At 34.2% G+C, this 15,575-nt stretch overlaps 1 pseudogene; it reads right to left on the bottom strand.

Moving 5' to 3' along the window:
• Window positions 1-1,885: 1,885 nt before the first annotated feature.
• Window positions 1,886-2,009, bottom strand: LOC119054342 (uncharacterized; annotated as a pseudogene).
• Window positions 2,010-15,575: the final 13,566 nt, after the last annotated feature.

The following is a 15,575-nucleotide window of genomic DNA, read 5'->3' as shown; positions in this document are numbered from 1 at the left end:
TTGATATTCACATTTTAAAAGGCACATATTTGCAGTTTAGAGAATCATTTACTTCCAAGTAAAGTGATTATGGTGTAAGCAGACTGTGAAGGAAATAATAAGAAAAATTATGATTTAGTAGGTGGCCTAAAACAATTCATTTCTGTGTGAAAAGTAGTCATCAATGATAAAAGTTTGTCATTCTATAAATATTTATTAAACCAAATTCCTATAACACTGGGAGATTCAAAAACAGTATTTTTTATTTGATTTTTTATTTAATTATTCTTCAAGTACAGTTTTCTGTCTTTTACTCTCATCCCAGCCCAGCCCCCACAGTGCTCCCCACCTCCCTCCCATTTCCACCCCCCGTAGTTTTTGTCCATGTGTCCTTTATACTTGTTCCTGTGAATCCTTCCCCTTTTTCCCTGAAATTCTCTCCCCTCTGGTCCCTGTCAGCCTGTTCTGTATTTCAGTATCTTTGGTTATATTCTGCTTGTTTGTTTGTTTTGTTGTTTAGGTTCCTGTTAAAGGTGAGATCATATGGTATTTGTCTTTCACTGCCTGGCTTATTTCACTCAGCATAATGCTTTCCAGTTCTATCCATGCTGTTGCAAAGGGCAGGAGCTCCTTCTTTCTTTCTGCTGCATAGAATTCCATTGTGTATATGTACCATTGTTTTTGGATCCATTCATTTACTGATGGGCACTTAGATTGCTTCCAACTCTTGGCTATTTTAAACTGTGCTGCTATGAATATTGGGGTGCATGGGTTCTTTTGGATTGGTGTTTCAGGGTTCTTAGGATATACTTACTCCTAACAGTGGAATTGCTGGGTCAAAAGACATATTCATTTTTAGTTTTCTTAGAAAGACAGTACTAGTAAGAAGTTTTAATTTTGTAGGGCATTAGTCTCTTAGGGTAATAATAACAATATACCACAGAAACTAAGAGTATTGAACAACAGAAATTTCTTTTCTTACAGTTCTTCAGTATAGAAGTCTAAAATCAAGGTATTAGAAAAGTTAGTTTCTCTTGGGGCCTCATTTCTTGGCTTGCAGATAGCCACCTTCGTGCTATGTCCTCACATATGTTTTTCTCTGTGTGTGCACACTCCTGTGTGTCTTCCTCTCCTTATAAGGGCAACCATTCCATTGGACTAGGACCCCACCCTTATGACTTCAGTTAACTTTAATTATATTTTAGACACCCTATCCCCAAATATAGTCACTGAGGTCTACAACTTCAACATGAATTTTGGTGTGACTCAATTCAGGTCATAACAGAAACTAAACAATATGCACGAGTATCTTTGGTATACTTAGTGGGTTTTCTAAAAATTATATAGGATTTAGAGAGATAAAAATGTTAGAATCTTTAAGGGTCTGAACATTAGTTATTTTATCCCTAAGGTGAAGTGAGATAGTCTACATCACATTAACAAACTTCTCAATTCAAAAATATGATGAATCTTCTCTGTACCTTCTCCAGAAAATAAGTAGCATAGATGGTAGATAGAAAATAGATTGGGGGGGCAAGAATAGTATGGAAAATATAGAATCTAAAAGAACTTGAGACACATGGTCATAAACTAAAGGGGGGGTAATGGTGGCGATGGGGTTAGGGTGGAGGGGAATGAAGGGGGGAATAGAACAACTGTAAGGGCATAATCAATAAAAATATAATTAAAAAAATATGATGAATCACTGAACCTGATCAAAGTAGACTTTATAAATCTGACAAAGGGCAGGCCCTAAGAGCATGTAGGTTTTCCTTGAATGGTATTGAACACAGTGATGACATCACCTCCCATGGGCAAGACCTGATCGAAGCAGAGTTAGACATAGTGACCAAGTAAGAAAATGGTGAGCAGAGCAGTTTGGTGAGAACTTGAAGGACTTACAGGGAAACAGTGAGAATGACATCTACATTAGTGATTACATAGATTCTTGAAAGTCAGTCTGTGGATATATTTCAAACTGAGGAGAACAGATACTACACTTGATCTTAGCCAAAAGGCTGAGAAGCAATGAGGATATATTTTAAATTAGGTGCCAATGACAAAATTGTAACTTTTGAGCCTGAAAGTAATACACTTAAGGCAATGAAGGATTGTTTGTCTTATAAGAGGAAAAGTGAATGGATTGCAAGGCAAGTTAGTGGTCTGAACAACCTATGGTCTGTCCAGTAACTAGGGAGCCAACTGAAACAATGCAGCCAGTGAACCATGATCACTCTCAAGCTTCAAACTTACATTTTTTCCTATTTATGACAGATTTTGTTATTTTCTTTACAAAAAAATTGTTTCCTGAAAGAAGAAGAAAGAACCAAGATTATAAAGTAGCTTTTCAATACTAGTTGTTCTACAAATATCACATTTAATTATCAAAATAAAACTGAGTTCACATATAACATCATAATTTCATGAGATTGTTAAACAAGTCTTGGAAAGTCAAAAGATCACCACAATATTTGTGAGGAATTCATACACATTGTCAATTCTGTGTTCTCCAAAGAATGAGCTTTTTGGACGTCATAATGAACAGTTCCAGTGTTCTAATATAAAGTGGTTTGATGAAAGCTGGTTTATATGAAAAAGCAGACAAATCAGGAATAAGATTACAAACTAATGACCTATGCTAAAGGCCAGGAAGGGAAGGGGTGGGAGATATTCGGGAATGTAAGAGTATTAGAGATAGGCAGAGGCCAGAAAAATTGACAGTGTGGCATCATGCCATCTCATTGCATCATCCTGCCCCATTGCATCATGCAAACCTATCATGTCAGGATTCCCTGGCTTCCATTCTTTACTTCTATGAGAGTAATGTAAGATCATGTCAGAACACCATGTCAACTTCTGTGATTCACTGAATTTGTTAAGATGAGAAATGGAAGTGCAAATGAACATAAGTTGTTCTAGTTTCAGTTTATCAGGTCTGCCAGACAAAGTCCAGCCATTGTTAATATAATGAGACTGGTTTATGTGGCATCAATGTAACCTGACAGACAAGGAAAGTAGACTGGAATGCACATGCGTGAACAGTAATGACTTCACTAGTCATTGAGGGTTGTAGATGCTGCTGAGTGAGCATGTATACTGTGTTGTCATAGCATTCAAAACAATTGGGCAAGTAGAGCAATGAATCTGCATCAAATTTTGAGTTAAGCTTGGACATTCTAATGCAGAAACTATGTGGATAATTCAGAAGACTGTAGCTATGGGCAATTAGTGATTGGTAGCTTCATCATGACAATGCACCTACTTGTTCATGAATCACATTTCATACAGAATTTTTTGGCAAAACATCCAATAACCCAGTGACTCAGCCCCTCCTACAACCTGGATTGGATGCCCTGAGATTTCTGGCTTTTCCCAAAATTGAAATCGCCTTTGAAAAGGAAGAGATTTCGGTCTGTCAATGAGATTCAAGAAAATACAGGGCAGAGGTTGGCAACTGTGTGAGGTCCCAAGTTGCTTACTTCAAAGGGGACTGAGACATCGTTGTCCTATGTACAATGTTTCTTGTATCTTGTATCTTGTATCTTCTTCAATAAATGTCACTATTTTCCATATTAGATGGCTGGATACCTTCAGGACAGACCTCATATATCAAACAATACAGTGAACAAATGAATGGACAAGAATTTTTGTGCCTATAAGACAGCTCCCTGGGCTGTCATACAATGGGACATTTGAAATAGGCCATATGAACATAATTATATATAAATGAAATGCATATATATTATGATCAAATGAATTATTATTGAAGTAATGAGTGAAGTAATTTAGAAAAATTATGGCTATTTAAAATATACCTGGGAACTTTATGACTAACTGTGTTATCAATCAGAAAAAAATCGCATGTAAAGTCAACAAAAAAATCAAGATTTACAAAAATAAAAAATAAATATTCTCAATCAAGTCCACCAGTATTTAAGCTATCTAGCACCAAACTAATCCTTATTATCTTCATCCCTTAGATCATATTTATTTGCAAACTAAATGAGATTATATGGTTTATTATCATGATTTTAAGACCTGAGCTACTGTGATTTATTTAAAGTAGTCTTTACCAGAAATATTCAAAAATTTTTCTTATTTTATAATAGAGAGTGTTGCCTACTTTCTGAGATATAAAGTGTTTCTTTTTTTACTGTAGTTTTTGAGAGCTTCTTAGTCCAATGAGCCTATTATGTAGTGAATAAAAAAACATTTAAAATGTGCTGTTTTAAAACTCATCCATGTGCATTTTAAAACATATATACACATCATATTTCCATGTTCTAGTTTAAATATGTATGGCTCTGTAGTATTTATAGTTATTTGTAGGCTATCAGAAATGTGATAGCATTTAAGTACCATTATAACTGGGTTTGTTTACTTGAATATTCTAGTATTGAAATTTGGTTAAATTAAATTCAAATTTAAAAAAAAAGTAAGTCACAGCACAAGAGTCTTGACCTAGAATGTACAATACTGGATCTTAATGAAAGTAGAAAAATATTTATCTTAAATATATTGCACAAGCTTTCCAGAAATTAATTGCTACTACACAATAACAAACAAAAACACCTATGCTTCTCAGGTTCCTTTAATTTAGCTTTGGAGAAGACTTTTCTTGTGAGGATCACATCCCATTATAGTTGTTGAGAAGCATGGTTTTGACTAACTAGATTTTGAGAATGAAAACCATTCATGCCTGTATTGATCAAGTTAGGTTTCCTAGAGAAAAGAAATTAAGGTGATTGTTTTTTAATATGAACAATATATTTCAAATATTTTTTAATTAGTGAGATATCCATTCATTTACTGATGGGCACCTAGGTTGCTTTCAACTCTTGGCTATTGTAAATTGTGCTGCTATGAACATTATGGTGCATAGGTTCTTTGAAATTGATGTTTTAGGGTTCTTAGGATATAATCCTAGGACTGGGATTGCTGGGTCAAAAGGCGGGTCAATTTTTATTTTTCTGAGAAAATTCCATACTGTTTTCCGTAATGGTTGTACCAGTTTGCAATCCCACCAACAGTGAACTAAGGTCCCCTTTTTCCCACAACCTCCCCAACATTTGCTGTTGATTGCTTTTTTTATGGTAGCCATCCTGACTGGTGTAAAGTGGTATCTCATTGTGGTTTTAATTTGCATCTCTCTGATAGCTAACGATATTGAGCATCTCTTCATGTGTCTCTGGATATTCTGTATGTCCTCCTTGATGAAGTATGTGTTCAAGTCCTTTTCCCATTTTTTAATTGGGTTGGTTGTCTTCTTAGAGTGGGGTTGTGTAAGTTCTTTGTATATTTTGAAGATTAAACCTTTGTCTGAGGTATCATTGGCAAATATGTTTTCCCATACAGTTGGTTGTCTTTTTAATTTAATACTGTTTTCATTAGCCACGCAGAAGCTTTTTATTTTGATGAGATCCCACTTGTTTATTCTTTCCTTTATACTCCTTGCTTTGGGGGACATATCAGTAAAAATGTTGCTGTGTGAAATATCTGAGATTTTCCTGCCAATGTTCTCCTCTAGGACTTTAATGGTTTCAAGGCTTATATTTAAGTCTTTTATCCACCTTGAATTTATTTTGGTGTATGGTGTAAGTCTGTGCTCAAGTTTCATTTTTTTGCACGTAGTCGTCCGGTTCTCCCAACGCCATTTGTTGAAGAGGCTATCTTTACTCCATTTTATGTTACTGCCCCCTTTGTCAAATATTGTGGTACATATACACAATGGAATTCTATGCAGCAGAGAGAAAGGAGGAGCTACTACCCTTTGCAACAACATGTATGGAACTGGAAAGCATTATGCTGAGTGAAATAAGAGAGGTGGTGAAAGAAAAATACCATATGATCTCACCTTTAACAGGAATCTACACAACAAAACAAACAAGCAAGCAAAATAAAAACAAAGACACTGAAATAGAGAACAAGGAGACAGCGACCAGAGAGGAGAGGGTAGGGAATTTAAGGGGAAGGGGTTTGGAGGAACAAGTATAAAGGACACAGGGACAATAACTAAGGGGGGTGGAAATTGGAGGGATGTGGGGAGTACGGGGGCAGGGTGGGCTGGGATGGGAGAAATAGAAAACTGTACTTGAAAAATAACTAAATAAAAATTTTAAAATAAATAAATTAGTGAGAGAAAGCCAAACTGGAACACAAAATCATAATAAAATTAAGTAATTACTAATACGTTGAAAGGCCATGAAGCATGTATAAAATTGTCAGAGAAAAAGAAATAGAGCCTTGGCTGGTGTAGCTCAGTAGATTCAGTACAGGACTGTGAACCAAAAGGTTGCTGATTCAATTCACAGTCCTGGCACATTCTCGTGTTGCAGGCCAGGCTCCCAGTAGGGAATGTTCAAGACGCAACCACACAATGATGTTTCTTTCCCTCTCTTTCTCCCTCCCTTCCCCTCTGTCTATAAAAATAAATAAAATATTTTATTTATTTTTTTAAATATTTATTTATTTATCTTTAGATGGGAAGGAGAGAGGGAGAGAAACATCAATGTATGGTTGCCTCTAGTGCATCCCCTGCTGGGAACTGGCCTGCAGGGAACTGGCTTGCAACCCAGGCATGTGCCCTGACTGGGAATTGAACTGCGATCATCTGGTTTGCAGACCTGCGCTCAATCCACTGAGCTATACCAGCCAGGGTAAATAAAATATTTTAAAAAGGAATAGAAATAATACCCATTGTATAAACATTTCTAGGGATCATGTTACGCTATTTAGCATATAAATCAACAAAAGTACACATATGAAGTATAACCAAAATGTCATTTTAAGGCAACAATGTAATGTAGAGGAATTGGACAATCTGAATTTGTATCCTAACACTGCTATCAGTTTCTGTCCTCTATCTCTATCTGTGAGTTTCTGTTCTAGACATTTAAATAGTCTATGCCTCCATTTCCTTAAGTGTAGAATGGGGCAAGTATTTCGTGAGTTTGAGCATTATATTAATTAGTACTTATTAAACAAGTAAACATTATTTTAATCAAGCTAGATATTGTAATATTAATTTGACTGCAATATTGAGATAATGCATTTAAAAATATATCTCCTAATAAGAAAATGAATAATTCTTGTTAACTAGTTTAAGAAATGTACACTTAAGCTATTTTTAATTTAAATTAATTTGAACTATGGCATTTCAATCTAGATAGTTTTCATTTATCACTTTAAAATATTAATTTTCTTAATTGGTTTTAATTTCTTTAAAAATATTTATTAAATGTATTGATCACTTACCATGTGTGTTGTGCTATAGATAGGAAGATATATTGAAAGGCTACTGTATCTCACTCTTTCAATAGATAAGATAGAGATTATTTTGAGAGTCTATATTAACTTTTACATTATTGGGACCCTAGTTATAATGTAGCATATATCTTAGTATAGTAAATTAAAACTTACTAGTTTATGGAAATAAGAGGGGAGTTTATAGAAATGAATGCCTACATTAAGGGAAAAAACCCTCAAATTAACAATCAAACTTTATACCTCAAATAACTAGAAAAAGAAGACCAAACTAAGTCCAAAGTTACAAGAAAAAAAATAGAATGGAAATAAGTGGGGAAAAAGTCTGAAAAGCAATAGGAAAAAATAAATAAAATAGTTTTTTTAAAGAAAAACAACATTGGCCCTGACTGGTATAACTCAGTGGATTGAGCACGGGCCTGCAAACCAAAAGATTATGGTTCGATTCCCAGTCAGGTCACATGCCTGGGTTGCAGGCCAGTTCCTAGCAGGGGCCAGTTCCCTGCAGGGGCCACACAAAAAGCAACCATACAATGATATTTCTCTCCCTCTCTCCTTCCCTTCCCTTCTAAAAATAAATAACACTAAAAAAATAAAGAAAAACAATATTGACAAACTTTTAGCTATACTAAGAAAAAAGATGACTGAAATAAATAAGGTCAGAAATGAGAGAGGAGACATTACAACTAATACTATAGATTTACAAAGGGTCACAAGAGAGTATTATGAACACTCAAATGCCAAAAAATTGGATAATCTAAAAAAAATGAATAAATTCCTGGAAACGGACAACTTATCAAAACTAAATCATGGAAAAAAAGAAAATTTAAACAGACAAATAATGACTTCACTGGTGAATCTATAAATATTTAAAGAATTAATAGCAATTCTTTTCAAGCTCTTCCAAAACAATAGAAGAGGAGTGAACACTTCTCAACCCAGTTTATGAAGCCAACGTTACTCTTATACCAAAATCATAGAAAAGTACTAAAAAACACTAAGACAATATCCCTGATGAATGTGACAGAAAAATCCTCAACAATATACTTGCAAAAATAATCTAACATTATATTAAGAGAATTATACATCATGATCAATGAAATTCGACACTTGGGAAGTCATGATGTTTCAACATATATGAATCAATAAATATGATAATATCAAAATATGTAGAAAATGTGTTTGATAAACATTAGCATTTTGTCATGGTAAAATTTCTCAAGAAGTCAGGTGTACAAGGAATGTATTCCATGATAATAATAAATATATATGACAAGTAGACTGCTAACATAATGCTCATTGGCAAAAAGACAAAAGCTTTTGCTCTAAGATTAGTAATAAGACAAGGATGCTCACTCTCACCACTTTTATTCAACAGATAGCATTAGGAGTTCCAACCAGAGCAATTTGTCAAGAAATAACAAAGACATCTAAATTAAAAAAAAGAAAAGTAAAATAGTCTCTGTTTGCAGATGACAATGTCATATATATATGTATATGTGTATATGTATATATGTACATATATGCATGCATGTATATGCATATGTGTGTATACACACACATGTAAAATTCTTACATAATGATTTCACCAAAAACTCAGAACTAATTAATGGAAACAGTAAAGATGCAAAATACAAAATCAACACAAAAACTAGTTATGTTTATATACCTGAAAAATTTACTATTGAAAGGAGAGATGAAAAAAAATCTCATGTACCAAAGCCTCACAAAGAATAAAATACTTAGAAATGAAATTACAAAGATGATAAACCTATACATTGAAAATTATAAGACACTACTTATATGAGGAAGACACAAATAAATAGATAGTCTGTATCCATGGATTAAAACAATTAATGTTGTTAAAATGCCCATGCTACTGAAAGTAATCTATAGTTTCAAAGGGATATTTAACAAAATTTTATTGGCATTTTTAATAACAATAGAAAAATAGTCCTAAAATTTACTGGAAATTTGACAAAAGATCCTGAAAAGACAAAGCATCTTGAGAAAGCACAAAGCTATAGGCATTTCACACTCTTATGTCAAACTATATTACCAAGTCAAAATAAATAGCATATTACTATCCTAAAACCAGACAAATAGACCAATGGAACAGAATATAAGATATAAACTGACATGTATAAGATTAAATAGACTTTGGCAAGGGCACCAAGACCACACAATAAAAAAAGATCCTCCCTTCAATAAATAGTACTGACAATACTGGCTAATCATATGCAGAAGAATAAAACTGGACCCCTAACTTACACCAGTCACAAAAAGTAGCTCAAACTGAGTTAAAGACTTAAATATAGGACCCAAAACTTTAAAACTAGAAGAAAATATAGGGAAAAGCTTTTTGACATTGGTCCTGGCAATGATTTTTTGATGTGACACCATTAATCATACGCAACAAAAGTAAAGAAGAGAAAAATGAGAAGGAGGAGGAGAAGAAGAAGAAAATGAAGAAAAAGGAGGAAGAGGAGAAGGGGGAGAAGGAGAGGAGGGGAAGGGGAGAGGGAGAAGGAAAATATATCAGACTAAGAAGTTTCTGTACAGCAAAGGAGACAATCAATGAAATGAAAAGACAACATATAGAATGGAAGAAAATATTTGCAAACCATATATCTGATATTCAAAAATATAAGGAACTCATACAATTAAAGAGCAAAAGCCAAATAACCTAATTTAGAAATGGACCAAGGTCCTAAATAGACATTTTTTATCCAAAGAAGATATACAAATGACCAATAGGTATATGGTGTTCAATCTCACTAATCATCATGGAAATGCAAATCTCACCACAATTAGATATCACCTTATATCTGTCGGAAAGGCTTTTATGGAAAATAATATATAACAAGTATCAGCAAGGATTTATAGAAAGGGCCCCTCCGTTGTACAATGCTAAAGAGAATGTAAATTGGAAGAGCCATCATGGAAACCAGTATGGAATGTTCCTTTAAAAAATTAAAAAATACTACTACCATATAATCCATCAGTTCCATTTCTGGGTATATATCCTAAGGAAATAAAATCAGTATCTCAAAGAGAGATATGAACCATCATGTTCATTGAGGTATTATCTACAATAGCCAAAATATAGAAATAACTTGTTGCTAATGATGGAATAATGGAGAAATATATATATATATATCCTATATTCATAATCACCATCAAATTGTATTTGGCTTGATTATCAGGGCTTTAGATTATTCATTTTTTTCTATCTGGCACATAGTGGGCAATCAATAAACATTATTCTAGTGAAAATTATTTAAACTTAATGAAATAAGTTTGAGTTAATAAAATAATGAAATCTATGGTCAAGGTATGCAATATGTCATAGTACTAGAAATCTCAGCTACCTATGCTATGGAAAGCTATTTGTTTATAATCAGCTTATAGTAATATTAATACTATAGGGTATGTTCAGTCTATGAGCATATGTTTTAGAATGTTAGTGCAAATATGAGGAAGCCACGTTATCTTTAAAAATTTCTGGAGATAAAAAAAATGTAAGAAACAATTCATCTGGTGTCTTTCATCTAAAAATAGTCTGTTGTCCTATGATTGAGGAGCTGGCACATGACAGATAAGAAAATGTAAGAACAGTCAGGGTCAATTTGTAGATGTCCTTCAACTTAGTGGTAAGACAATAACAGCAATTATTGTCTTGAATTGATTTGTTTCTTTAATTGGGAGTAATGTGTTGTAATAGCGAACAAGCTGACAGTAACCAGAGGGAAGAGGGGAGAGAATTTCAGGGGAAAAGGGGAAGGGTTTACAGGAACAAATATAAAAGGCTCGTGGACAAAAACTAGGGGGATTGGGAATGGGAGGGAGGTGGGGAGGTCTGGGTGTGGGCTGGGATGGAAGTAAAAAGAATTAATTTATCTAAATTCAGAGAGATCCACATGTTCCCCTTGCTATTTAAATAATTGCTATAAATTTTAAAAAGAGAGAGAGAAAAGAGCAAATAATAAAATCCTATAGGGCTCAGTAGATCTCGTGGCTATAAATATTTCTTGTAGTTTTAAAGAAAGTATTGTGTTGAATTACTTTTCAGTTGGCCATTTAATTATTAGAAATTGTTCAGCTTTATTGAAGTATAATGGAAAAAATGTATGTGTTTAAGATGTATAATTAATTACTTGACATATGTCTACATTGTGAAATCATTACCACAATCAGGTTAATGAACACATTTATCGTTAGTACATTTGTACCTTCTTTTCCAAGAGTCCTCCCCCTGATAGACTCCTTCATCCCTCTTAAAATTTGGGATAACTTATTTTGTGTTTGACTATTATTTCCAGCTAAGTCATCAATAATATCTATACAACATTCCCCCAAATTGGGGAATTAAAGAGTATTAGTATGCAAGTATAGTGTAGGATGTTGAAGACTTAAGGGTATATGTGTGTGTGCATATATCTAGTAAATATATGTATATATATATTCCATATTTTTACTAGAGATTCTTGAAGACTCAAACACCTTCATCATCTAAAATAATAAATTACAATGGTAGAAAGGTATACAAAGGAGTTGACAACCTATAAAAGTAGAAAGCAAATGCCACCAGGTATAGACACTTGCTGAGCTTTGTGATGAGGTAGCTCTTGCTTTTGAGAACCTTCATTTGGATGAGAACCAGAAAGGCTCTATTTCTTTACCAATAAAATTTGGAATATTTGAATTTTAGCAAATGTTCTAGGCCCAGTGACTTGATTTTAAAAGCAGTATTCTACAGGGCATAAGAGACAGTAGAATAATGGGGATTAGAGTTAGAAGAATTGTGTCTTTATAGAATTTGTAGACATTAATATTTATTATGAAAATGTTAGCTATCTCAATTTTCACTCAGTTTTTGACAGTAAGGACAATGGTCCTTAGGGAAAATTCATGTATCTCTGAAGAAATAGAGGTTTATCAGCAAATATATATTAGGAAAATAAAATAAAAATTTCCAATATGAATAAAAGTCTGGGGTCAACATTTATATGAACAAAATTATTGTGCACATATAAGGCATATGCAGACCTCACATCAAAAATTGAAAAATTAGTTGTCTTTATTTTACTCTAAATTTTTTTTTCTTTTTAAGGAGAGCTTAATATTTTCTGCAAGGGAAGTAATGTGATTGTGAATCTTTACTGAAGCAGGTAGCTTATTCCTGCCCTTTGAAGCACCAATTCAAAAATATTTTCTTCTACTGTCAGTTTTGGCTTTAGGCACTTCAAAATTAATAGACTGGGTCAAGTGAACAGCATATTTACAGCTTGTGTTGGATAAAAGTGAACAGAAATATGTTGCTACCAAATGACTATAAGCAAACATTTATAAGGAACTGAAACTTTAAAAAAAAACTGGGACAACAAAGTGATTGTATGGAATCTAAGAAAATATACATTGCTTCTTGCTTGTTGTCTATCACAGGTTATATTTTCTGTCCTGCGGTTTTATTGTTGGGCTAACTACATGCGATGCTCATTTTGCTTTGGGTCTGTTAGCAGCACTATTTATGAAATGAGACCTCCTCAGTGCCTTATGTTAATTTATAATAGGGGAATAAATTCTTATGATAGATATCATGAAGAAAAAATATTTTGACAACTTTTTAAACATTTTTGGTTATAGAGGGAAATCTATATGAACAAGAAAGGATAAAGAGCAATGGCTGGTAACAGACATGGACAGGTGATCCCACATAAAGCCCTAGCAGGTTTAAAACAACATGGCTACTGAATAATTTAAAGAAATACATGTTATAAACATTGGACCTTCATTATTCCATCCATTATAAATAAATAACTTATGTCTTTTAATATATTTCTGTGTGTATCAACCAAGGTGAAAATCGGAAATCTTGAAACAACCAACATAAGCCCCCTAACATTTATTTTAATGGAGAATATTTCATTTCTTTTTTGTCTTGCTATTTCTCAAAACATCAAGAGAAGGATTTACGTACTAAATAATCTAAAAGTACACAATTTTTTTTGTATCAGAAGCAGGGCCAAGCGCGGGCCTGCGCATCAAAGGATCGGGGTTCGATTCCCAGTCAGGGCAAATGCCTGGGTTGCAGACTGCTTCCCTGCAGGCCAGTTTCCAGCAGGGGATGCACAAAAGGCAACCATACATTGATGTTTCTCTCCCTCTCTCCTATAAATAAATAAATAAATAAATAAATAAATAAATAAATAAATAAATAATAAATAAAATCTTAAAAAAAAAAAGAAGCAGGGCCAGCTTTATAGGATTCCTATGGGATCAATGAAGTCACACAGGGTTCATGCTTAGAATGGGGCCCACACTTGGTATAATACTCTGCAGACACTGTCTTAAAATTTTTAATAATGTTTACAAAGCCACAGCAATCAAAACAGCTTGGTACTGGCATAAGAACAGACACATAGATAAATAGATCAGAATAGAGAGCCCAGAAATAAACACATGTCTCTATGGTCAATTAATATTTGACAAAGGAAGCAGGAGCAAAAAGAGTAAAAATAGCTTCTTCACAAATGATGTCAGGAGATCTGTACAGCTACATGCAAACAAATGAAACCTGACCACCAACTTACACCATAAATAAAGATAAACATAAGATGGATAAAACACTTCAATATAAATAGTGACACTATAAAAGTCCTAGAGGAGAACATAGGTAGAAAAATCTCAGATATCCCAGGCAGCAATATTTTCACCAATATGTCCCCTAGATCAAGGTATATAAAGGAAAGAATGAAAAATGGGACTTCATCAAAACAAAAAGGTTCTGAACGGCTAAAGAAAACAATCAGCAAAATGAAAAGAGAACCAACCATATGAGATAATATATTTACAAATTATACCTCAGACAAGTGTTTGATCTCCAAAATACATAAAGAACTCACACAACTCCACTCCAGGAAGACAAACAACCCAATTTAAAAAATAGGTTAAGGGCCTAAACAGACATTTCTCCAAGGAGGACATACAGAGGGCCTAAACAAATGAAAGGATGCTCAGTATCACTAGCCATCAGAGAGATGTAAATTAAGACCACAATGAGATACCACCTCACACCACTGAGAATGGCCATCATAAACAAATCAGCAAGCATCAGAGAGGGTGTAGAGAAAAAGGAACCCTCCTGCACTGTAGGTGGGTCCACTTGCACCACAGACTGGTGCAGCCACTGTGGGAAACAGTAGGAATTTTCTCAGAAAACTAAAAATGGAACTGCCTTTTGACCCAGCAATTCCACTGCTGGGATTATACTCTAAGAACCCTGAAACACCAATTCAAAAGAACCTATGCCCCCCAATGTTCCTAGCAGTACAATTTACATTAGCCAAGTTGTGGAAGCAACCTAAGTGACCATCAGAAAATGAGTGGATCAAAAAACTATGGTACATCTGTGCAATGGAATATTACTCAACAGAAAGAAAGAAGGAGCTCCTACCCTTCCAAAAGCATAAATGGAACTGGAAAGCATTACACTGAGTGAAATTAGCCAAGTGATGAAAGACAAATCAAACAAGGAAATAAAATAGAAGAAGGAACATTGAAATAAAGAACAAAGTGACAATATCCAGATAGGAGGAAAGAGAGGGATAATGTGAGAAAATCCAGGAAGGGTCATCAAAGAACATATAAAAAGGACATATTGACAAAGCCAAATGGTTCAAGGGTAGAGGGCAGGAATAGGTGGATCAGGGGGAGGAGGGGTGGCAGGAAAATGGAGACAACTGTACTTGAACAACAACAACAAAAATAATAATAATTAGAATCTGAAACTAAAACTAATAATTTTATTTTGTGTTTTCTTAAGTGAAATGAGACAATGGAGTGTGCTCTGGGGACTTGGAGTCTCACGGGTGGTCTTATCTCCTCAGGATAGGTTGTGAGTTGCCTCACCCAGTCCCCATTTATTAATCAATGCTACCTTATACCCAGGCAGAGTCCTGGGCATGTGGACCACAAGTAGCTCTCAGAGTCTGCTCTCACCCTGTAATTATCCATGTGTCCAAGAGAATTTGACTTGAAGACAAAATAAAAAATGACCATGATGGGTTTATTTATGGGCTCTCTGTTCTGTTCCATTGGTCTATGTGGCTGTTTTTATGCCAGTACCAGGCTGTTTTGATTACAGTGGCCTTGTAATACAGTTTGATATCGGGTATTGTGATCCCTCCTACTTTGTTCTTCTTTCTCAAAAGTGTAGCTGCTATTCAGGCTTGTTTATGGTTCCATATAAATTTTCAAAGTGTTTGTTCTATGTCTGTGAAACATGCCATTGGTACTTTAATAGGTATTGCATTGAATCTGTAAATTGCTTT

The sequence above is a fragment of the Artibeus jamaicensis genome, unplaced genomic scaffold, assembly GCF_021234435.1.
Source record: "Artibeus jamaicensis isolate MK-2021 breed Jamaican fruit bat unplaced genomic scaffold, CSHL_Jam_final contig_384, whole genome shotgun sequence".
Taxonomy (NCBI): Eukaryota; Metazoa; Chordata; class Mammalia; order Chiroptera; family Phyllostomidae; genus Artibeus; species Artibeus jamaicensis.
This window is presented reverse-complemented; position numbering and strand designations above follow the sequence as displayed.